We start from the raw sequence: 25,951 nt of genomic DNA, 5'->3' as shown, positions 1-25,951 counted from the left end.
AAACTTCTTTCAAAGTTTTAAGTGACAAAACATGTGCTGTAGAGGGTGCCTGGGTGGCTCAGTCATTAAGCGTCTGCCTGTGGCTCAGGTCATGATCCCAGGGTCCTGGGATCGAGCCCCATGTCGGGCTCCCGGCTTGGCGGGAAGCCTGCTTCTCCCTCTCCCCCTCTTGTGTTTCTGCTCTTGCTATCTCTCTGTCAAATAAATAAATAAAATCTTAAAAAAAAAAACCAAAAACATGTGCTATAGAATGTATAGAAACAAAAATGTGAAGGGAAATAATTAATCTCCTGATTCTATTCTCTAGCAATAGATAGAGTGGTTGGGCTTTGGAGTAGGGTAAACTTGGATGCACACCCTGACTCTGACATTGAGTAGCTGTGCAATCTAGGGGGAGTTACTGAGCCTGTGGGAGTCAGTTTCTTCATCTGAAAAATGGGTGTATTCATAATATTCCCAAAGTGGGAAGCAAAATATATGTCCATTGTCTGGTGCATGAATAGATGAAAGGTGCTGTATCCATACAATGGAAGATTTATTCAGCAATAAACTGCCAACATATGCTATGGCATGGTGAAACTCCAAAATGTTTTGCTAAATGAAAGAAGTCAGATACAAAAGGCCAAAGAATTACATGTTATATGATTCCAATCGTATGAAATGTCCAGAAAAAACAAATTTTAGAGATAGAAAGTAGATTAGTAGTTGCCTGGCGCTGGAAGTGGGACTGGAGATTAACTATAAATGGGTACGAGGAATCTTATTGTGGGAATAAAAATGTTCTAAAACTGGATTATGGTGATGATCGCACCATTCAGTAAAGCTACTAGAAATCCCTGAACTGCACACTTGAAATGGATAAATTATATGATACATAAAATATGCTTCCATAAACCTTTTTTTTTCTTAAGGATGGGAACTAGTCATCCCACTTGGAATGGTCTGTGCTAAAAAATAAAAGCATTAGTGGTAAGGGTTAGGGAAAAAAAGATAAAATCTCATCTTATATTTACTGTTTAAAAGAGGATATCTGTAAAACATTCTGTAAAAAGTGCAGTCTGGCACATGGGGACACTTGAGTAATTGCCTGGTATTGTAACAGTTAATTATCAGCGACTATAAATAGTTAAAGGAAATATGATGAAATACATTTTTCTATGCATGTATTTTTCATATAAGTCAGATAATCTTGTATAAGTTCTATTTCTTGCCTTTATTTATCATCATTTCTGCCTTATTATAAGTCTTTCTTAGACATCCCGTGATGACATGGAGTATACCATATGGCTAAATGTAATATAAACATTTACTGATGGATATTAGTTTTTTAAATTTTGCTTTATAAATAAATTTAATGAACATCTTTTTCCTTAAGTCTTAAGGTATTCATAGAAATAGTCAAAAATTTCAGTAAAATTGCAGGATACAAAATCAATGTACAGAAATCTGTGGCATTTCTATACACCAATAATGAGCAGCAGAAAGAGAAATTAAGAAATCAATCTCATTTACAATTGCACCGAAAACAAGATATCTAGGAAATAACCTAACCAAAGAGATGAAAGACCTGTACCCTGAAAACTATAAAACACTGATGAAAGAAACTGAAGATGACACAAAGACATGTAAAGACATTCCATGCTTATGGATTGGAAGAATAAATATTGTTAAAATGTCTACAATCTACACATTTAATGCAATCCCTATCAAAATACCAATAGCATTTTTCACAGAGCTGGAACAAACAATCCTAAAATTGGTATGGAATCACAAAAGATCCCCAATAGCCAATGCAACCTTGGAGAAGAAAAACAAAGCTGGAGGCATCACAATTCTGGACTTCAAGTTATATTACAAAGCTGTAGTGATCAAATAGTATAGTACTGGCACAAAAATAGACACATAGATCATCAGAACAGAATAGAAAACCTAGAAATGAACCCACAACTATATGGCCATTTAATCTACAACAAAGCTGGAAAGAATATCCAATGGGAAAAAGTCTCTTCAACAAATGGTGTTGGGAAAACTGGACAGCAACATGCAGAAGAATAAAACTGGACTACTTTCTTACACCATACACAAAAATAAAGTCAAAACGGATGAAAGACCTAAATGTGAGACAGAATACCATCAAAATCCTAGAGGAGAACACAGGCAGTATCCTCTTTGATATCAGCCATAGTAACTTCTTTGTAGATAATGTCTCTTGAGGCAAGGGAAACAAATGCAAAAATAAACTATTGGGACTTCATCAAAAGAAAAAGCTTCTGCACAGCAAAGGAAGCAATCAACAAAACTAAAAGGCAACCTTGGGAATGGGAGAAGATATTTGCAAATGACATATCTGATGAAGGATTAGTGTCCAAAATATATAAAGAACTTATAAATCTCAACACCAAAAAAATGAATAATCCAATTAAAAAATGGGCAGAAGACATGAATAGACATTTGTTCAAGAAAGACATCCAGATGGCTAACAGGCACATGAAAAGATACTCAGCATCACTCATCATCAGGGAAATACAAATCAAAACTACAGTGAGAGATCACCTCACACTTGTCGGAATGGCTAAAATCAACACCACAAGAAACTAGTGGATGTGGAGAAAGGTGAACCCTCTTACAATGTTGGTGGGAATGCAAACTGGTGCAGCCACTGCAGAAAACAGTATGGAAGTTCCTCAAAAAGTTAAAAACAGAACTACCCTACGATCCAGCAATTGCACTTCTAGGTATTTACTCAGAGAATACAAAAATACTAATTAAAGGGGATACATGCACTCCGATATTTATTGCAGCATTATCTGTAATAGTCAAATCATGGAAACAGTCCAAGTGTCCATTGACTGATGAATGGATAAAGAAGATGTGATATATACATATATATACACACACACACATACACACGCAATGAAATATTACTCAACCATCAAAAAGAATGAAATCTTGCCATTTGCAATGACATGGATGGAGCTAGAGGGTATTATGCTAAGTGAAATAAGTATAAAAGTAAGAGGAAGACAAATACTGTATGATTTTACTCATATGTGGAATTTAAGAAACAAAACAAATGAGCAAAAGGAAAAAAAAGAGTGAGAGAGAGGCAAACTGAGAAACAGACTCTTAACCATAGAGAAGAAAGCTAAGTGAAATAAGTCAGAGAAAGACAAATACCATATGATTTCACTCCTATGTGGAATTTAAGAAACAACAAAAACAACAACAAAACTCAAGGAAAAAAAGAGAGAAGAGAGAGACAAGTCAAGAAACAGACCCTTAACTATAGAGAATGAACTGATGGTTACCAGAGGGGAGGTGGGTGGGGGATGGGTGAAACACGTGATGGGGATTAAGGAGGGCACTTGCTGTGATGAGCACTGGGTGATGTAGAGAAGTGTTGACTCACTATATTGTACACCTGAAACTAATATTACACTGTGTTAACTAACTGGAATTTGAATAAAAACTTTAAAAAACACACAAAATTACAGGATCTGAGCATACACACATGGTTAGAGCTGCTGTTGCATGTCACCAAGTCACTGCCTGGAAAGTTTTTGCCATTTATACTGCCACCAACACCATATGGAATCCCAATTTCATCCTACAGAGACATTGAATACTATTTTTAAACCTTGGCTAATTTGATAGGTGAAAGTGGTAATTGTTTCTTTCAGTTGAAGTCTCTATGGTTGGTTACTAGTGAGTCTGCCCATGTTTGGTATGCTTATTAGGCATGTATTATTTCTGTGAATTGTTGGCTCATGTCCTTTGTGCCTATTCATCTTTTGGGATTTTGTTCTTTCTGATGAACTTGTATGAATAGTCCATTGAGGACTCTAACTGTCCTTTGTTGTATTTTTTTTCCAGATTGCTTAGTTCTGTTTAATTTTACTAATAATGGGTTGGAGTTTTAGACACTCATAAAGTAAAGGTCACTTTGTAAAGCAGATTTGTGGAAGATTCAGAGATGGATACATGGGCAGGGGGGAGGGAAAGAGAGAACACCACATTCTTTACCTGCTTTATAATTTAGCCTATGTGATCATATATGGACCAGATCACAACTGTTACCTTCTTAGTCACAACTTAGCTATCCTGGTTCAACAACCACTTCCTAATCTAGTTAACTGGGAGCTCCAAGAGCCCTCTGGACCTCAGGACTGACTCAGGATTAAACTGAAATCCAAGTATTGTGGTAACAGTGTTCTCACATTAAATTTGTCCTCAGGCTCGGCTCCTAACACCAACAGATCAAATCACAGTTCAGTAATATCTCTCCGATCAACAAGCAACTGGCTAAAAACTTTATTACTTTCACTCTAGATCAACCGAAGACTGGAAATATCAGATAATCACTAAGGAATTTGTCACATGGATATATTCCGTAGGTGTAAACCCAGGGGGTTACCATCATTCATTATGAAACATCCCTACTTGCATTGGTTGCTAGCATAGGTAAGAACTCCCCCTCTAGACCTGTGTTCTCTAAAAACATCTTGAGAACCTCTTCCCAAAAACGATATGTTAACATGGGGGGAAAAGGGTCACTTTTTGGAATCAGTGTTAATAAGTATTAAAGATAATTGAGGGCCCTGGTGGCTCAGTTGGTGAGATAAATAAAATCTGCCTTTATTCCTCTTTTTCCACCTTCCTTTCTAGTAATTCCTTTCTGCAATCCTAGGAATCCCAGATCTCTGTATATCTTACTATGTGTCAGGAACTCTTTAAAAATTTTTAAAAATAGGGGTGCCTGGGTGGTCTAGTCAGTTAAGCATCTGCCTTTGGCTCAGGTCATCATCCCCAGGTCCTGGGATCAAGCCCCATATTGGGCTCCCTGCTCAGCGGGGAGTCTGCTTCTCCCTCTCCCTCTGCTGTTCTCTCTCTCAAATAAATAAATACAATCTTAAAAAAAAAAAAAGAGTAAAGATAATTAAGAATGTCCTTAAATATGCAATTGTTAGTTTCAAAATAATGGAAAAACCAATCTTTGAAGGTGGCCCTAGCTGTGTGACTTTGGGAAAGTTCCTTTATTTCTGAATCTGTTTCCTCTTCTATAAAAGAGAAATTAGATCTTTAACCCCAGGCCCATGCGATGGCTCTAAGGAATTGTAAGTCACCAAGCCCATCATAAATATTCAGGTATTCTCTGACTCTTAGGCCAAGGAAATTAACTAGTAGGTCAAGTGGCTTAATTTCTTGAAGATTCCAGTTAGGCAGGAGAATATTATTTGCTTTTTGTTGCTTAAAGTACAGTGCTAGGTATTTTTATCTTCTTATTAAACCTATACAACACTGGCTGTTACTCCCATTTCAATGATGAGGAAACAGGCTTGAAGAAATCACCTTGTTTTTGATGCAGTGAGCCATATGCTTCCCTATGACTCATTTCTGGTGTTTCTTCCATTTGATCAATGCCTAATTTGTTGGACTTGTTATCCAACTGCCTACATGACATATCCATTTTGATGACTAATTTGCAGCATCTCAGACAAGATGAAAAGCAAGTTTCTGACATTGCTCCCAAAGCATATCTTTCCCACAGCCTTCCACACTCAGTAAATGACAACTTTACCATCCCAGGTGCTGAAACCCAAAACCTCAGTTGTCCTCAACTCCCTCAAACCCCCCTCTGATCTTTAACAAGTCCTGACAACTCCATCTTCAAAATCTATCCAGAATCTGGACCACCTCTTACATTTCCACTACCACTCTGGCCAAGACCACCAGTGACTCTCACTTGTATTATTAAATATCCTCCCAAGTGGTTCATTTCTGTTCTTGTACCTCTTCCGTCTATTTGCACAAAGCTGGTAGAATGATCCTGCTAAAATGGAGGTCTGGTCAAGTCATCTCTCTGTTCAAAACCTTCCAATGGATTCCACTCTGACTCAGAGTAAGAAACAAAGACCCATATGGCTTCAAGACTCCACATGACGTGCAATCGATACCACCGATGATCACACTTTCTATCCCTCCCCATGTTGCTCACTCCACTCCAGCCACACCAGCCACCTTGCTGTGCCCTCTGACAGGGTGATTCTAACCACAGACTCCATCCTGGCTCACTCCCTCATTTCCTTCAGGCTTTTATTCAAAAGCTACCTTCTCCATGAGGGCATCATTCACCATCCTCTCTAAAACTTCAGCCCCCAATCATTTGTGTTCCCATGCCTGCCTTCATGTGTTTCTGCTACACTTCTCCCCAATATACTACATATTGTGCTCATTTATCTTGTCTCCCCTCACTAGAATGTAATCTCCACGGGACCAGGGATTTTGGTCAGCTTGTTCTCTGCTGTATTCCCAGTGCCTAACACATGGTGAGCCCACCATAAATATTTGCTGAAAAGGTGAATGAGCTTCTAACTAATACTTTCTCTGCTCCACCCATGATGTCCTCCATCTAACATGAGAGCATCCTTTGCAAACACTTAAACTTTTCTTCATGTTACCGCTTGTGCCTTTTATCAGGTAGAACAGAACTTCCTTAAAGTTTTCCACACCCCTCTCTAGGCTTTCCTCTCTATCTTCTTGACCAGTTCTGGGTCCATGACAATCTCTAGTGCAATCCCTGGCAAAGGGGATGGGACCACCACTAGCTGCCATGATTTAAGCATGGTTTATTCTTTGTGACTGGGTATATGGCTGCTGGAATAAAGTAACGTTAACAAGGAAGAAGAGAATGGATTTTATATAGAGAAATAAGTGTCTGCCATGTCCACTGAATCACAATTTCATGTCTGTGATCACAGTTGAGTTTTACCATCCTTATGAGGAAGGATAAGTGGGTATTCTGACCATTTTACAGAGGACAAAACAAAGCCATAGAGAGATCCTCCAACATGCTAACATCACTTAGTAGATCAGAGGTGGGACCAGTGTGGTCTACCCAAGTTCTGGGTTCTGGAGAAGTAGGGTGCTTTAGAGAAGAAGAGTACAGCAGAAATCAGAGACTCCGGGATTCATTTTCACTCTGTACAAAAGAACTTTATGACCTCAAATAGGTGTTTTGATCCCTCAGGGCCTCAGTTTCTTCATCTGTAAAATGAAAATAAACTCCATTTCTTGCTCCAGAGCTGTGCTTGGGCTGATTAATCATTAAGACTCTCTTCTTATCTGTTGAATTCCAGCTCAGGCAGAGAAACAGGAGTGAATTGTTGGACTTTAAACCCTGCACAGCCAGAAGAGAAGAATTAGCTTTCTTTGTAATAATCTTTAAAAAAAAGTCCCGTATTGTTCTAAAAATAAATACATAAGGATGATCCTTTTAAACTTTAGTCTGTTCCTGAGGATTTCCTTGCACTGCATCTCTAAATCCTTTTTGCTCCAGCTTTGACATTTGAGGAACACAGTTATTCCTGGCAGGTTGTCTGTTCCTCACTTAGAAATCAAGTCCCCTGTGAATGCATAGTTGGAAGGTTCCATTGCAGAGCCTCTTCATGGAGCCAACCACAGACGCCTTTGTAGCTTGAGAGCTATGAAACCCCGATATCCTCCTCGCCAGGGTCCTAGTGCACACAGTTGCCAGGTGGTGGTCATTCCAAATTCTGCTGTTGGGCTTCTCACTCCCATGCATTGTTCCCAGTATGTCACCTGACTGTAAAATTCAAGGTTTTTCTTGCCGAAGGAGTGGCTTTATGAGGGCAATGGCAGGAAGATGGTTATTCAATAATTTGCTGAACATTGCATGTTAAGCTCTATGCCCATATGATACATTTTCCAACCTTTTAACTTCATAGATCTAGAGTTTCCTTTCCTGCAGTGTCAAAATTAATATTTAATAACTCTTTATTTTGGATAGAAATTTAAGGTGTTCCATGTATTATCTCATGTGATTTTATAATTAAGAAAAATTAGGTAACTCTCACAAGATTGTTAAGCTGGTAAAGAATGGAACTGAGCTCAGATCCTAGGATTACCAGGCTATCTTTCAAGTGTCATACATACCAAGTGTTATAATTTTGGTGCTTTCAGTATTTGTGCTGCTGAAGTGAGCACTTAATTTTGGTACTTTCAAAATGGGACATTTATATGTACCTTTAATCACTCACCATCAGTGTCTGGGGTATGTCACTTCTGAAAAACCTGGATAGGGAATTTTACTAAAAGAGAGCTGTTTACACATCTTAAGCCAGGGGTTGGCAAACTTCTTCTGTAAAGGGCCAGATAGTAAACATTTTAGGTTTTGTGGGCTGACATAATTTCTGTTGCAACAATTCAACTATGCCATGGTAGTGAGAAAGCAGACATAGACAATACATAAACAAATCAGCATGGCTTGAGTTTCAATAAAACTTTACAAAAACAGGCGGTAGGTTGCATTTGAATCATGGGCCATTGTTCATTGACTTCTGACCCAGGCTTGGTGCTGTTAGGACCATATACTCTTTTACATGGTGCTTTCAAGGGCATTAGTAAAAATAATTATCTCTGATTTTCTTAGGTGGGAAGGTGAAATTTGTTTTGCAAAATATTCATCCCAGTACTTCAGAGAAGTCTACACATTTACCTCACTATGTTATTCCACAATTTTTTTTTTTTTTGGTTGTCAAATGATCCTTTATTGAAATATTTTCCTTTGTAGTTCTTAACTAGCTGGGCATTGTACTGCACCACTATTGATGTCATCTATGATTTCATAGGGGTGGCGGCCACCAACATTGCAGCTCACAGATTGGGTGGTCCCCAGAATCTCTTTAATGGTTTCAGAGAGTTCCCTGGCTAAAGATCTGGAGCCACATCTGTCAGGCAATGTTGACAATCTCATCAACAGTGACATTTCCACTGTGCTTAATGTGTTTTTGCCTCTTTCTGTCTCTTGGCGGTTCCTTGAGGGCTTTGATAATCAGGGCAGAGGCAGAAGGTCCCACTTCAATCTGGGCCTGTGTGTTCTGAATGGTCAGTTTCACTGTGATCCTCAGACCCTTCCAATCACCAGTTGCCTTGGCGATGTCATCAACAAACTTTTTTGGAGACAGATCCAGGGGGTTGATCTTCTGGACCAGGACAGACGTGTCACAGTCTTCCCTACCAGTGCACCTCAGGTATACGACTTTGATCTCACTGGGGTCAAACATAGGCAGAATGGTGGAGGTGGCTGGTGTTGGATGAACTCAGATTGAGGACAATCGAAAAAGACAGTTGCACTTTCACCTCCCCCGAGCCAAAGGCCAGGAAGCCATATTTCACAAATTTGACTGAAACATCATAGACTTATAGAACGTTAGTGCACAGGGATAATTAAGATAATCTCGTCTAAACCCCTCGTTGTACAGGTGGGGAAACAAAGGAAGTTTTTCAGCCTCCCGTCTAAAAGAAGTACAGGTATCCTCTTAGAAGACCAAGAATTGCTGAGTGTAGAGCTTAATGCGTGGTTCAAATATTGTATTGACATTTCTTTGCCAGAGAGAAAACCATAACATATAAGATGCATCCTGATAACTTTCTTTCTTACCTTAGTCATATTACAGAGTTTGTTGTTCCAAGACATTATAAAGGCTTTTAAAAATATCAGGCAGAAATATATGAAAAGCTGCCTAGACTTGAGCAAATATCTTCAAAATGTTGCTCCTCTGTCCTTCATTATTGGCCAGGACACTCAACAACCTCCTGTTTTGAGGTAGCCCTCCCACAAGATGCCAGTGGGCCCAGTGTCAGGGTCGCAGTCAAATGCAGTTGGCACGCTCACTTCAAGAGCACTCAAGGGAGTATTAGGGAATCACAAGGGATAGGGCAGCCACCTGAAGGTAGGAGTGGTAAAGCTGTCACCACTCCTAGACCCACAAGGATGAGCAGAGTGAGTCAACGCTGGAATGTGCAGTCATGACAAAGAGCAGTGGTACTCAGTCAGTACTCTATTTCCATATTAAACTCTTCTCTTTAGAGTGATGCCCTTTTCCTGACTCAACCCTGAATAGACAGCCCTAGGCTACCTCACAGGTGAATAAATACCCTGACCCTGATCCAGTCCCCCCTTCTAGTCTCTACCAGAATTCTCCATTCCAGACTTCTTAGTGCAGACCAGCAGGTCAGAGGGCAAAGAGCTGGGTCTAGGGGAAGGGAGGGGACTGAAGGGGCAAAGGGGCTATCTCTGGCATAGGCCATAGAATAGCTACTGTCAGGGGCACCTGGGTGGCTCAGTTGGTTAAGCGACTGCCTTCGGCTCAGGTCATGATCCTGGAGTCCCGGGATCGAGTCCCGCATCGGGCTCCCTGCTCCGCGGGGAGTCGGCTTCTCCCTCTGACCCTCCTCCCTCTCATGCTCTCTGTCTCTCATTGTCTCTCTCGAAAATAAATAAATAAAATCTTAAAAAAAAAAAAAATAGAATAGCTACTGTCAGACCATATTTCCAAGAAAACTTGAGAACTTCCTACAACTTCAGCTCTCAATATGTAAGAAAAGGTAAAGTTAATGACTTTCTCTGTACCCTTTTTCCTAATAAAAAAGTAGTTGAAGCCTTCAAAATGAGTTTCTACGAGAAGGTAAGAAACTAAAAAGCAACACATTTGCTGAATGGCTCCTTTGTTTTAATGGAACTGAGTGACATTTAAACACGTTTTATAAAAAAGACTCTCCATGGAATAATGGTCTCTATGAACCACCTGTGCTTTGCCTTTATGGGGGAGAGGGAAAAAAAAAACTGATCCTGAATTTTTATAAAGAATTTTAAATTAGACACTAAAATAAAAGAAGAAAACCTTCGCACTTGTGTAGCTACTTAGCTACAGGAGCGATTAAAGTAATGATTCATCCTGTGGAGAATTCTAGCAGAGATTGGTAATTCTTTATCTCTTTCTATTAGAAACCCTCTCGAGACCAAGAGAACTCTCTAGAGCAGCACTGTTCAATAGCAATATAGTGCAAGCCACAAACACAAGCCACACACAAATTTTTCTAGAAACCACATTTTTAAAAAAGTAAAAATAGATAAAATTAATAAATAATGATGTGTTTTTATTTAACCCAATATTTCAAAAATATTACCATTCCACATATAATCAATAATGAAAATCATGAATAAGCTATCTTGCATTCTACTTTTTGTGCTAAGTCTTTGAACTCTGAGGTATATGTTACCTGCACAGCACACCTCAAGTCACATTCAGGTGCTCAGTGTGGCTGGTGGCACCTGTGACACGGCACAGCATTGAGTATGTCCCAAGATTGAGTGAGTTTGTCTCTCATACAAAGGAATGCAGCAGAATACAAAAGAAGAGGGCTTACTCTCTGGTGGTGATTTTCACCAGTGTTTCCAGTTCTCCTTTCCTTTTCAGGTGCATATGAGGATTCTTCCCCAACCCCTTGTAGTTGGGCAAGGCCACATGACTTGCTTTGGCCAATGAGATGTGAGTAGAAGTGACCCATCCCCTCCAGTTAGCTGCATTGAAGAGCTGCTGTGGGCTTCTCTGTGCTCTCTCTTCCCCTGCTATGAGGATTGTGGACACTTGTGTTGGTATGGCGGTGCCCTGACATGGAAGCTGCCTGAAATGCTGAGCCAACACTTGGAGGAGAGTTGCCCGACATGACTGGTATGGTGACTTGTGACCTACTGAGTCCGGGCATCTCTCAACTGGCCTTCTCAAGGTTCAGACAACAGCTCCTCCTGCTCATTCTTTCAATCTCTCTCTGATACTGCTAGCTAGCCCTGATGTCGTGCCTTTCCTGAGCTTTGCCCACATCTCTATAAACTATCCCTTTGTTCTCCTCTCTTCACTTACCCCGTTCGTGCCATCTGTTTCCTGTTGCGATTCTCACTGATAGGGTTTGCTATCTTGCCCAAATGTGCAGTGACAAGATAAAGACAAGATAAAATGAGTACACGGAAGAAATGATTCCTTGAATGAGTGTAAACCAAGTTTCAAAGCAACAACCTAAGATCATTCTCTCACCAATCGCTCTGTATATTATACGAAAGATTCTCTTTCTCTTCCTTGGGTAAAGATGCACACTCATTGTTCACAGTGATTTGTGTCTATATGTTTAAGAAATCTGTTTGCTTGAAACTGAGTGGTTTTCATTCTTTCTTTAAGTATGTTCCAAGCATTTGCTTACAAATTTATGTTTGGCAGAAATAGCAGGAAATCAAAAATAACTAACTTGTGGCTAAAGGCCACGCTCAAGTTTTATACCTACAGGCTTGAGCTCCTCCTGAGAAGCCTGAAGCTTGTGAGTTATTGTGTCACTTGTTCACTGTAGAAAGATCAGAAAGCTACAAATAAGCACAAAAAGGGTAAAAATAACTTGTCTCACAAAGATAATCACCAGTAGTGTATGTTACCTCCAAATGTTTTTAAAAATTATATCTTATTATCTGAATACAATTTTTTAATTTGTGTTTTTGACTCAAGTTTGGACTTAATTTCCTATCTGTAAGTATATTTTTATACCATTTTCCTTTATTGTAACTGCTTTGTCATTATTATCCCTTTCCGAATTATCAGCTCATGCCAATTTTCCAATACTCAAATAACACTACGAATGAACTTCTTTGTATTTTTAAGTATTTGCCAATTTCTGTGCCCAATTTTCGGCAAATAAATTCTTGGAAATGGGAATGCACACTTTAGAAGGTACACATGATTTAAAAGCTTCAGATAGATTTCCAAAATTCCCTCCAGAAAACAGTCGATCATTTTATACTCTTAATGAGAATGTAAGAGATTGCTCTATTCCCACGCAGACACCTTGCCAACACTGAGTATTATCTTTGATTTTGTCTCTTTGATAAGAAATAAACAGTAATTCGCCTTAAGTTTGCATTTCTATAGTTACAGTGAAAGAAAATATTCCCATATTTTGGACAATTCTATTTCTTCACTTATGCATTGCCAGTCTTTGTAATTTTCCCATTTTGCTATTAGTGAATGTTTAGACTTATAAAACTCTCTAAATGCTAACGTTTGGGTGTTTTTGTTAGACAATTTCCTGACATATACTATTCCAACCCAATGGCATCACTATGTTTTCATTATAAATGAGGAAATGAAAGCTTCAAAGAGTTAAGTAACTTAATCAGGATGACTTGGTTATTTTAAAAGATGTGCTATCCCCCAATCCCCTTGTCCATCTAGTGCATCCATCCATCATCTAGCCACCATGATGGTCAGTGGCTAACAACTCAGAGTTGCACCCTTCTCTGGAAAATTGTCCCCAGTCTATCCCAAATGCTTGGATGGCCTGCAAACAATGACTAACTGATGTAGTGGAGATACAAAGGCCCAGCCTGGGGCGCCTGGGTGGCTCAGTCGTTAAGCGTCTGCCTTCGGCTCAGGTCACTGTCCCAGGGTCCTGGGATCGAGCCCCGCATCAGGGTCCCTGCTTGGCGGGGAGCCCGCTTCCCCCCTCCCACTCCCCCTGCTTGTGTTCCCTCTCTCGCTGTCTCTGTCTCTGTCAAAAAATCAATCAATCAATCAATCAATCAATAAAAAACAAAGGCCCAGCCTGCTTGCTTCAAGGTTCTTCGTGGTACCATGTTTGCTCTATACCTTCCAGCGAGGTCAGACTGAAGTGAGGCTTCATTTGAACCTTTGTCTTTGCCTAGATTATCCCCCTGTCTTAGCCTGTTTCCTGCATTCCTGCAGACTTCACTGACGAGAACATCTTCGATATGTCACTTATATAAAAATCTTCCTCTCAGCCATGGCTTCTAGGGAACCTGACCTAAGACAGCTCGTAAGTGGGCCATTTCATATTCAAATCCAAGCAATCTGACTCCAGGATCTGCACATAAACTCAATAGAATAAAGCATACCTGTTCTTATCAGACACTGCCTAGGACATAATGAAGATAGCAAACACTGTTTCCTAATTTGTCATTTGCCTTTTAATTTTATGATATTCACCACAGAGAAGTATTAAATGTATGTAGACAAGTCTATTAATCTTTTTTTATTGTGATGTCAATTTTTAATGGCATGCTTACAAATCTTAAATTTTAAGCTATATATTATTCTAGATCTTTTCTGATTTTATTTATATTTATTTTTTAAATCCAATGTTCAGTTAAATACTGATATCACAATCATTCTAGCACCATTAAAGATTCTATAATTAACTCACCAATCTGAAATGCTACATTTATCATATTTATTTATACATGTTCTCATGAGCTTGTTTTTTGGCTTTCTATTCTTTTCTGCCAATTTCTATATTAGTGTACCAGCTCCAAAATTTTAGTTTTTTAAATTGAAATTTTATGGGATATTTTGCTCCATTTTTACTTCAGATAAACTTTGAACTTAAACCCATTTAAAAATAATTAAACATTTGCTGAGATGTACTGTACATGTACTTTTTGAATGTATGTTATTTTCAACAAAAACTTTACCAAAAAAAAAAAATCGTCGGTGTTTTATTTGAAATTTCAGTGTTTATAAAACAATTTGGCGAGAATTACCATCTTTTAATATTAAAGAATCTTTAAAAGCACATGCTATTTCTCCATTTATTTAAGTATTTTTATGATCCTCAGTAAAGTTGCATAGTTTTTAATTATACATATACCTTAAATTTATTCTTAGATTTTATTATGCTTTATATGCTTAGAAATACTGTTTTTTGTTTTTTTGGGTTTTTTTAAAGATTTTATTTATTTATTTGAGAGAGAATGAGATAGAGAGAGAGCATCAGAGGGGGGAGGGTCAGAGGGAGAAGCAGACTCCCTACTGAGCAGGAAGCCCGATGCGGGACTTGATCCTGGGACTCCAGGATCATGACCTGAGCCGAAGGCAGTTGCTTAACCAACTGAGCCACCCAGGCGCCCCTGGAAATACTGTTTTTTAATGACTATTGCTAATATATAAGGGAGTTATTGGTTATTTATTTTATAAGTAAGATCTTAATAATACAAATAGTGTCAATGTAACTGCTTGGATTGTAGTTAAAAGTATCACTGGTCAATAATTTTCCATCTTGGAATATTCAATTTAATCTTAATTCTTCATAGATACAGTCACCATCTGTTTAGCTTATTAATAAGTGAATTTATGCTCTGTTGTGGGGGCAAGACAAATCATCTCTTCTAGGTAGAAAGCCAGGCTCTTCTGTTCTAATTGATTGGGCATCTGCTATGATGGTTGGCCAAATTGTTAAATTTTCACATCGCCCCTAATTTCATCTGCATAGCTGTTCCCACTGTAGTGCAATATTCAGTGTGCTATACTGTTCTCAGGTTCTAGGGTTATTTTATGAATCATAAAAGAAAACTAACAAGAAAAAATATTGATTGCTTATGTGCCAAATACTTTGCATATATTATCTTAGTATTCATTATAACTTTTCATTCATTCATACAAGACTCTTTATTAAACACATACTATGTGCCCAGCTCTCAACTTAAAGTTTAGTGGTGCAGAAAGACAAGAAAGCAGTTATAAAACTATGTGATAGTAGAAACACAGTGTTATAAGAGTTCTTAGCAAGAGTACCTAATCCAGATCTGAATTCTCAGGGAAGTTTCAGGATGCAAGCTCAAAATTGAGTGGTGTGGGAGAACTGGAATTATGATAAAGTTAGTAGAAGAAAGGGAACTTTTCTTCCTGGTAGAAGAGAATGTACCAGGCAGTGGTACTAAATTTGCAAAAGTTAAGGATGGGTGGAGCAAGGGAAGGAGAGTAATAAGATTTCAGGTTACCCCAAATTTCCAAATCAATGCACTGATCTTAGAGTGCTGTTAAGAATTTGGCTGGTGTAGGGGTGCCTGGGTGGCTCAGTCAGTTAAGCATCTGCCTTTGGCCGGGTCATGATCCCAGAGTCCCAGGATTGAGCCCTGCATCAGGCTCCCTGCTCAGCAGGGAGTCTGCTTCTCCCCTTGCCCCTCACCCTGCTCATGCTCTCTCTCTCTCTCTCTCTCTCTCGGATAAATAAATGAAATCTTCAAAAAAGAAAAAAGAATTTGGCTGGTACAATGTAGCAAGATAATTATCGAAGCAACAGTGGTCACAGATCACTGGTTATGAGCAAAAAAAGTATTTTCTCAAAGCACACTCTGTTGTTCTCTATATATTTAGAGGTAAGCCAGCTTTTTTTTTTTTTTAAGTTGTTGTTTTGTTTTTTTTTTGTTTTTTTTTTTTTATTCATGAGAGACAGAGAGAGAGGCAGAGGGAGAAGCAGGCTCCCAAGGAGCAGGGAGCCCGATGCGGGACTTGATCCCAGGATGCTGGGATCATGACCTGAGCCGAGGCAGACGCTTAACCATCTGAGCCACCCAGGCGCCCGAGGTAAGCCAGCTTTAACTGGAAATTAGTTTTCCTAAAGAGAGAACAAAATAAATGGTGGATATCCTGAGTTCTACTGAAATATATTTTTTAAGATTTTATTTTTAAGTAATCTCTACACCCAACATGGGGCTCAAAATCACAACCCCAGGATCAAGAGTTTCATGCTCCACTGACTGAGTCAGCCAGGAGCCCCACTACTGAAATCTTTATAGGCTCATGGTCCTCAAGAGACAATAAACAATCAACTGCTTTGTTACTACGTAACTAGGAATATTAGCATTCAGCTCAGGATCTCTGAATCATTACTGCTCTGCACCTCAGCTTTACTCAGCTATTTCTATATTTTAAAATTTGTTATTTTAACATTTCACCCTTGATTGCAATTATTGATATCTCCCCTTTCCCCTAAAAGGGTACCTGAAATAAACCAAATTGAAAAAGGAAAAGATAGGGCTGGACTTTAGGAACCTACAAGAACCAGGGACTTGAATTCCATTAGGGTTATCTTACCCTTATTCCTCCTCTCAGGATGGACAACCTTTTTTTTTTCATATAATCAAGATATGACTACATCTTTCAAGCTTTAAATCTTACATCTTTAACCACGTGCAAGGCATTAACTTGATCCCCTAACCCCGATTCCAAAGTTCCCAGGGAAAAAGACTTTTTAGATTAGATACCCATCTCTGGTGCAGTAAACTATAGTTGGGTCCTTTTATAAAATATAGCTGCTCCTGTGGTAACCATATGGGAAAGGAGTACAGTTCTCTGAAAAGGAGGAGCTTAGAAGCTGGAGGATGGTACTTAAGAAGGAGATGGACAGATATCGCCACCACATTTAATATGCACACTAAGCAGCTGCTTACAAAATGAGATTTTGCCACTCAGTTGATATCCTTAAAATGTCCCCTCCACCCAGTTTCCCAGAACCAAAATTATATCATTGTGTCAAGGCATTCTGAAAAAAGCAAATGACCTATAACTTGTTTGACTTCATGTTCTACTCCCTCCCCTTACTCACTGTACTGCAATCAAGGGACTTCTTTCTGTTCTTCAAATTCACTCTAATAATTGCCACTTTGGACTTTTAGAGTTACTGTTTGCTTGGTCTAAAGCACCCTGCCTCCCAGATCTTTGTATGGCTGGCTCCATCAGGCTTAAATGTCACTTTAGAGAGTCTTTTCTATAATTATCCAATTTGCATCATATTTATATTCCTAATAGCATGTATCAATACATGCTATTATATAAATAAATAGCATATATATTGTCCTAATAGCATGTATCAATATCTGCAAATCTGAGGTTCATTTCTTTATTTTCTCATTATCTATAGGAAGTTGCAAGTAATAGAATACCCAGCTAAAAGTTTATTATCTTAATGAAAGTGTTTAGAGGTAGAGAGTTTCAGGGCTGGTTAAGTAATTCAGCAATGTCGTCAAGAACCCACAATCGGGTCTTTGTGCTCTGCCACCTTCAAAGTGTGGTCCAGGTGGCCTCTCATGAAATCAAGACTGCTGCAGAAGCCTATGCATATCCCAAAGTAGGACAGAAGGAGTGGGAAATTCTTGCACAGCTAAGGGGCAGGCAACTTGGAAGCATACTTTCACTGAAGTTGCAATGGCCAGAATTTGGTTATGTACCTAAAGCATAGCCTCCAGAGAGACTGAGAAAGCATGTCTGGCTTTTTCAGCTCCCTTCGTCATGGAGGTGAGCTCTGTTAGGAAGGTAAGCAGGGAGGGCAGTGGCCAAATGGCAGGTAAAGAGCAAGGACTATGACATGGTCTGTCTGTGTCTTTACCTGAAGAATGGAAGTTTCATAATGGAAGGTACCTGACTCTAAGCCACATCAGTCTCTGAGCTTAACCAGCTCTGTGAGCCTATGAATTCCCCTTATTTCTTAAGCCTGTTTGAGTTTTTTCCATTATTTACAACCAAAAGCATCCTGGTGATAACTCAATACAATCTGATACACCAGTGTAACCCAGCCAATCTTTGGGCAGCACTAACAGGCAGGGCAAGTTATGCAGGAGACACAGTAGGTACAATGTCCAGGGCCTACAATATTGGCAGGGGCCTGTGCGAATGTTTCCTTTTTACTTTTCTTAAGATTATAGGGGAAAAATAATACTGAATCCAGTCTGGATTATATTTATTTTTCTTCCAATGCAGTTGTACAATGTAATTTTTTAATATTTTTTTAATGGAGTAAGGGGCCCACAAAAGTAAAAGTGCCTATGGCCCTCTAAAATCATATTTGGGGTGCGCCTGGGTGGCTCATTCAGTTAAGCGTCTGACTTGGTTTTGGCTCAGCTCGTGATCTCAGGTTCCTGGGATGGAGCTCAGAGTCAAACTCCATGCACAGCGGGCTGTCTGCTTCTCTCCCTCTCCCTCTGCCCTTCCCCAGGCTCGCATGCTCTCTCTCTCTTCTCAGAGAGAAGATAATAAATAATTCATTTATTATTCTAAATGAATGAATGAATGAATGTATGTCATACTTTGGTCCTTTTTCCATAAACCCCGATTAGATTATAAAATTATCTTGGGAAGTCAACATAGGACACTTGGTTTTTGCTTTTGGGTTTTTTTTTTAAGATTTTTTTATTTGTCAGAGAGAGAGAGAGAGAACAAGCAGGGGGAGTGGGAGAGGGAGAAGCAGTTCCCCACTGAGCAAGGAGCCCGACATGGGGCTCGATCCCAGGACCCTGGGGTCATGACCTGAGCCGAAGGCAGACGCTTAATTACTGAGCCACTCAGGCACCATTGGTTACTTATTTTAAAAATGGGATGTCACTGGGGCTCCTGGGGGGCTCAGTCGGTTAAGCATCTGCCTTTTTTTTTTTTTTTAAGATTTTATTTATTTGTCAGAGAGAGAGAGAGCACAAGCAGGTGGAGGGGCAGGCAGAGGGAGAAGCAGGCTTCCCGCTGATCAGGGAGCCCAATGTGGGGCTCAATCCCAGGACCCTGAGATCATGACCTGAGCCAAAGGCAGACGCTTAACTGACTGAGCCACCCAGGTGTCCCTATAGCACACTTTGGAATTGAGAACGATAGTAAGGAATTTTGATAATGGAGAGAAATTCAGGAAAATAATCCTATGAGTCATAGGCTTTTTTAGAAACCCAGCTCTAGCCAGGATGTTCTAACGGGAGGTCCTGAAAACCCAAGGGCAAGCAAGATGTTCCTGGGAACCAAGAGAGGAGAAAATAATAGGAATGTAGGAACATGGGCCACTGAAAGAAAGAAAGAGGAGGGAGGAAGCTGAGAATGGACAAAGTGCATAAATATGAATAATTTCTGTGTATCACGAATGGCCTTGGTTACAAGCTCTACAGGGACATTTTAGCTGAGGGCTATGACTGCTATTTTAGGATCCCGTTTCCCCACTTCTGAAACAAGCTCTCAGCCTGTGCTGTGGAAATCAGCCTGCCATCAACATCTGGGTTAGATTGCATTATATTGTGAGTTACTGTCTTTGGTCCTGTTCCTTATTATAATTTCAGGGTCCACATGTGGTAAAATTAAAGGGAAAGAAACCCCACCAGATTAGAGATTTCTAGCTGTGCTTTTATTATTCCTGGGAGGGTCTGGCTATTCAAAATAAAGCAAAAGAAAAATGTTTTAAGAATTTAGTCTCTTTAATTTTAAAAATGAGTACAGCAGCTGCAGGATTTTGCAGCTCTGTGACGTCACCCTGCTTGGGCTTCTTGACCATTCCTGATTCTGCAATTGGACAGTGAGAGGGTTTGAATATGTCGCCTCTAGGGTCCCTTCCAGCTCCAAAATTATACTAATTTTGCAGATCATGCAGCAAGAGAGTAGTTTTGGAGAATCAAACCAAAACCCAAAGAATTGCAGCTCAGGGGAAGGCTAGAACCACCATCATGCACAGCAGCTCCTTCACATGGTCCCACTGCAGGCAGCCTCTCTTTAGGACCAGCACAGCAAGCCCAGGTGCTCAGCGCCCACCAGCACCACGGCAGAAAGGCTGCACATGGTGATCACGTGGTGTCTTTGCCAGGCTAGTCAGTGTGCAAACCCATGTGCACCAGGGGACACTTGCTGTCACTGTCCTCTTGGGAAGACACATCCCGCCCCCAACTGCTGTTTCCCTCCCCATGCATACAGACAAAATTTCCCTCCTTCCTCCATCTGTCCAAAAAGGATATCAGACTTGAGATCCTGTGCCCATATTTGAGTGTTTAAAAATCGATGATTCTTCTGCAAATGGATAGTGGTGATGGTTGTGCAACATTGTGAATGTACTTAATGCCACTGAATAGTATGCTGAAAAATGAGACAATAGCCAAAAAAAAAAAAAAAAAAATCAATGTTCAAAAATCAATGATTCATTCTTGTTTTTTTTTTTAACTCTCTCAGCCCATTTACTATCAAAATCCTTATTGTGTGTTTTTCCTAGAAGTCTGGTTGGCCATATCTTCCAGGAGTGTTAGAAATGCAGAGCTGTTAAGCAAGAATGCTTGTGACAACCACCACTCTGTGGGAGTGAGAGGATGCAGAGGGCTATTCTCCACACGGGGGTGTCCATAGCTAAGCTCCACATTCTAATTGTGAGGCCATTTTAGCATCTTTGTTCCTAGGCTCCTTTGTTCTGTCTTCAGGCAATTGCTCATTGAACCTGATGGTCTGTCCACATTACTTTCCCAGCCTTCAACAAAGAAACCAAACTTCAATTGGCTTTACTTATCATTTGTTGTTGTTAAATATAACATATGGAAAAGTGCATAGCACAGATGTGTAGTGTAATGACTAGTTACAAAATGAACACCGGCACTGAAGAAATAAAAATTGCCATGCCCCAGAAGACCCGTGAGTCGCTATGCCTTCCCAATTTCCTGTCCCCAGAGTAAAGACTTAATACCATAAAAGCAAAAAAAAAACCTTGTCCTTTTTTAATTTTACCACCTGTGAATACTTCCCCTAACATAATTCTTGAACTTTATAAGTGGAATCATGGTGTTGGGATTCAGCGTGTTCTTTAGCCACGTCCTTTATCCTGTTCTTAACACATAGAACTGTTTTGTACATTCATCCTCCATTGGTGATTTCTTTGGAGAAAAGTGTGCTATATCAAGCATTTTGCAGTGCTAAGAGATTAACTGCTTCCTAGTACTTCTTTATTAAAAACTCTGTCTCCTTCTGTTTTAGCTGAGCAGGAAATGAGAAGTGCCTTTGCCCAGGGGTGACATTCAGAACAGTTAGTGTGTCAGCAGGGGACACACACTTGCCTCACCCTACTGAGGCAAGGTGCTAGTAAAACTGACTGGTGTCTACTGACTGAATAACAACCCTGCCTGGGCCCTTACTGTTCCCTCTACTGGAATTTGCCTATCCTTCAGGGTCTATACCAGGATCCAATTCCCAGCTCAGTTTCAAACTTAACAGCATAAGGTAGACAAGTGACAAACTCAGTTTTCTTATCTATAAAAGGAGGAGATTGGGTTAGGATATTTCTGAGGATTCTTCCAGATGTGAAGTTCTATGACTGAAAGGGTCTTATTATTGTGTCTGTTATTATGACACTCATCACTCTCTACATTCCTGCTATGTTTAATGAGACACCAGGCAAAAATAAGCATCAGGATGCTAGAACCAGGCCCTGTTTTAAGTCCTTTATATCTTTGAATCCTTGGAAGGTATAATTCATGGAATCTGTTAAATGAGTGTTTGATGGATTAAGTCCCAGTTCTATGATGTCATCCCCAACTACTCTGATCTGTTTTTCCCTGAAATTCTCTATCAGTCACTTGACTTTTAATCTTAGGCTTCCTCTTAATTTTTCATTCTATGAAGTTAAACTTTCAAATGCATAATCTTATTTCTATAAAGCAAGACACAAATCCTCTGGGAAACCTGCATCCTGTTCACAACAATACCAGAACCTAGACTTCAGAAGTGTCCTATGTTTATTGAATAAATGGTTGGCCCTCTGCCATAGAATGATGACTCCTTCACCTAGTAGGGCATTGAGCACTGGCTTAGTCCTTCTGGGCTGCTATAACAAAGTACCATACGATCAGGGGTGGGTGGGTGAGGGGATCAGGGGGTTGGGGGGGGCTCTAAACAGCAAACATTTATTTCTCACAGTTCTGGAGGCGGTGCCCTCATATGGCAGAAGGGGCAAGGGACCTCTTTTATAAGGGCACTAATCCCATTCAAGAGGGCTCCAACCTCATGACCTAATCACCTCTCAAAGGCCTCACCTAACACCATCACACTGGGGTTAGGATTTCAACATATAAATTCAGGAAGGACACAAACATTCAGTCTTTAGCAAGCACTTACAATAGGACTTACTATAAGGGCCTGCTTTGGTTTTTCCATTTCAGGGCTTAGCGATGTATGTCAGTCTGGGCAATGGAAGTATCATTACATGATATTCTTGAGGTGGGGCTGGGAGTTTCTTCTTCATTAGCAGAACTCAAAAGAATGTTAGCTCGAAGTTGAGAAAACATTTCAGAAGTTCTGGGTTTAAAAAAAAAAAAGAAGAAGAAGAAGTTGTTCTGGGTTTTCCTGGCTGTGGGAGTAGAGAAGTTGTGCAGTCTCATGCTGATCCTTAGTACTGCCCTGAGCCGTGTCTCAGCACCTTCTGGGTGTCTGTGGGGTGACTAACAAAGTCAGTCAGCCTGGTGAGGGGGCTGTGTGCCTGCTCCGGCCAAGCACTCGACTGTTTATACAAATTAAAAACAGAAGTCTATAAACTGACCCCAGCTGTACTACCTCTAACGACTGCAAGCTGGACTCATAAGGATGTTGTTATTTTTAAAGTCAGTTGTTTTTCCATGCCTGCATTTTGTTTCATCATAACACATATGCAACAAGAATTTTTCCATAAGCTTTAAAGACAGATGTAATTACCCTTAGGCTAGTCTCTTCTGTAAAATTATTGAGATAACTTCAATGTATGGGATTTTCCTCTAGCCCCTCATCATGTCTCAAGTATTTTCACTCTTTGTGCTAAAAATGCTGGGGGAGATTGTGGTCAAGATATTTAATCACAGTGAATGTAATGAAGGAGTCACCCATCCCTGTTTCCTGGGTTGTATTATTTAGGCTTAGTTTGGTTTGCTTTTAAAGTCACCTTTGGGGATGCCTGGGTGGTTCAGTCGTTAAGCGTCTGCCTTCGGCTCAGGTCATGATCCCAGGATCCTGGGATCGAGTCCCGCATGGAGCTCCCTGCTCCGTGGGGAGCCTGCTTCTCCCTCTGCTGCTCCCTCTGTTTGTGCTCTCTCTCTGACAAATAAATAAAATTTAAAAAAAAATAAATAAAGTCACCTTTGATGCTAAAACATACAGGATGGCAGGGACAAGGACTTAATACGGAAGCATCTATTCAATGGCAGAATAAACTAAAAATAATACACCAACCAAGGATCCTGGGGAGAAATCAGAACTTAGAGGGTGGAGGAGCCATTAACATGGAGTACTTTTTCTTTTTCTTTTTTTAAGATAAATAAGCCACCAGTTTGATGCTAAGCAACTGACTGTGGCCTAAACTATAGCCCCGACTGAAATTAGATCTCCCTGGAGAAATTACAAAAGTAGTATGTATTCATTGAAGACAATTGGGAAGATAGCAGGAAGCTATTTTAAAAATTTATTTTAATCAGAAATCACACCCAGAGACAGCCATCATGTCTATGCCCTCTGTTCAGATTACTAGTCCTTCTTAAAGATTTTTTCCCAGAAAATTGTGCAGTGCAGATGTAGATTAACTTAGCAGGTCCAAGGAGAATGGAGATTGGATGGGAAGACTCTGGATCGAGAAATGTGTATAGTGGCTCTCCCACAGTCCATGGACTCTTTGGGGCCAGCCCTGACAGTGACCTAACATCAGAGCCGTCCCACATGCTGACCCACCTCACTGCCTCACACTCCAATCCTATCTCTTGCAAACCCAGGACCCTGCATTTTGGCACCCTATGGCAGACAGGTGATTCAACTGGGAAGCTCTTAGAAAACCCCAGCTCTGCTCCAAACTCAGCAATCCTTCAACAGTGAGTCCTACCAAACTCAGTGTGAGCTTTTATGATGCTAGTAGTAGTTAACAATACTGTCTTGTGTACTTGAAAGCTATGGGAGTAGAGCTTCAAAGCGTTCCCCATTTGTAGCTCTTGTCCTGCCTTGTGTCAGCTCTCAGGAGCTGTGAGTCCTTCAGGTGGCTCTAAGGACAAACACCTATGTTGAGTAGCACTCCAGTGCACAGGAGATGCTCTTGCAACACCCAGAAGTCTTGACCCTCTTTTCTCACTCTCAATGGCATTTAGAAACCTTCAGATAGGGTGCCTGAGGTAGCTCAGTCAGTTAAGCGACTGACTTCTGCTCGGAGTCCCAGGATCGAGTCCCTCATCGGGCTTACCACTGAGCCAGGAATCTGCTTCTCCCTCTGCCACTCCTCCCTTTGGGGCTCTCTCACTCTCTCTCTTAAATAAGTAATAATGATATAAAGAATAAAATCTTTAGAAACCTTCAGATACATAGGGCAAGGTCAGCTCCTAAACTCCCTTTGTATTCTATAAGAATATGTCCTACCATCATCTACCTAATACTGCCTTATCTCACCTAGATACAATAATAGCCCATGGAGGCATCCTCAAAATTCGGGAGCCATTTTTGTCTCCTTTGTCCATTGCCTGCCCATCTAATCACTTAACCACTTCTTGGTTTTGCCTTAGTAGTTGCCTTCCTCCTCTACTCATACCTGTTACTCTGGTCCAGAACCTCACCTAGGTGGGCCTCAATACCTTTAAACTGAGCTGTCTGATTCTAGACTTTCCTCTTACATTCTGTCCTGTTTTCTAGAAGCCAATACTATTTCTACAACAATTCCTGAGGAAACTATAATAGGTCCCTCTCAGAGTTTGATCTCCTCAGCAATGGAATTTAAGCCTTATCAACCTGCCATATCTTATCTGGTGAGGGTGTTCTCACAACCTTATTTGGCCACTCCAGTCAGGCTGGTTCTTCCTTAAAAGCCAGGCTCAGTCCTGCCTTTTCCAGTCACTTAGGATGTCCCATCCCCTCCTTTAAACCAAGTCCTCTATCTCAAGGCCTTCTTTCTATGTTCCCCCTCTTTCCCAAAGTTTGGATTTTAGGACTTAATTGTGTTTCATTTTTATTGTGCCATCTAGACCTTAATTGCCCTTCTGCTGGGACCCAAGCAATCCTTAACAGTTGTAGGTGTAAAATTGCTTGGAGGGCTAGCCATGTGCGACTTGCCATTCCCAGTGCTATACAGCTTTGCACGTATTAATTAATTTAATCCAAGCAATTCTATGGAGGTAGGTGCTATTATGAGCATTTTGCAGATGAGGAAATTAAGACATAGAGAAGTTCAATAACTTGTCCAAAATCACTCAGCCAATTAAAGGTTAAATATGAGTTTGAACTTACATGAAGTTTGTCTCCAGAATCCAAGACATTCTGCATCCCCTTAGGAGCAGAGGACTAACTTTTTGTGAGCCCACAGCAAGCCAGAGCATGAATCACATAGCACATCTTAATGTTTAATTATTGTTTTCTCCTAATTAGTCGATACTATGAATCTAATGCAAATTTATGCATCAAGTATTAAGCCACCCTATTTTATGAGGTATGGGATTGAAACTGTTCACAATTTTGTAGAAAATCTTATACCTGGGGTTCTTCCAAGTGAAATCTTTTCTGAGCACAAGTATTTTCAAGTAGTATAAGCTCTTACCCCCTGA

This window comes from Mirounga leonina, unplaced genomic scaffold (genome assembly GCF_011800145.1).
Source record: "Mirounga leonina isolate KUSES-001 unplaced genomic scaffold, KU_Mleo_1.0 Mir_98, whole genome shotgun sequence".
Classification (NCBI taxonomy): Eukaryota; Metazoa; Chordata; class Mammalia; order Carnivora; family Phocidae; genus Mirounga; species Mirounga leonina.
Note: the sequence above shows the minus strand (reverse complement) of the source record.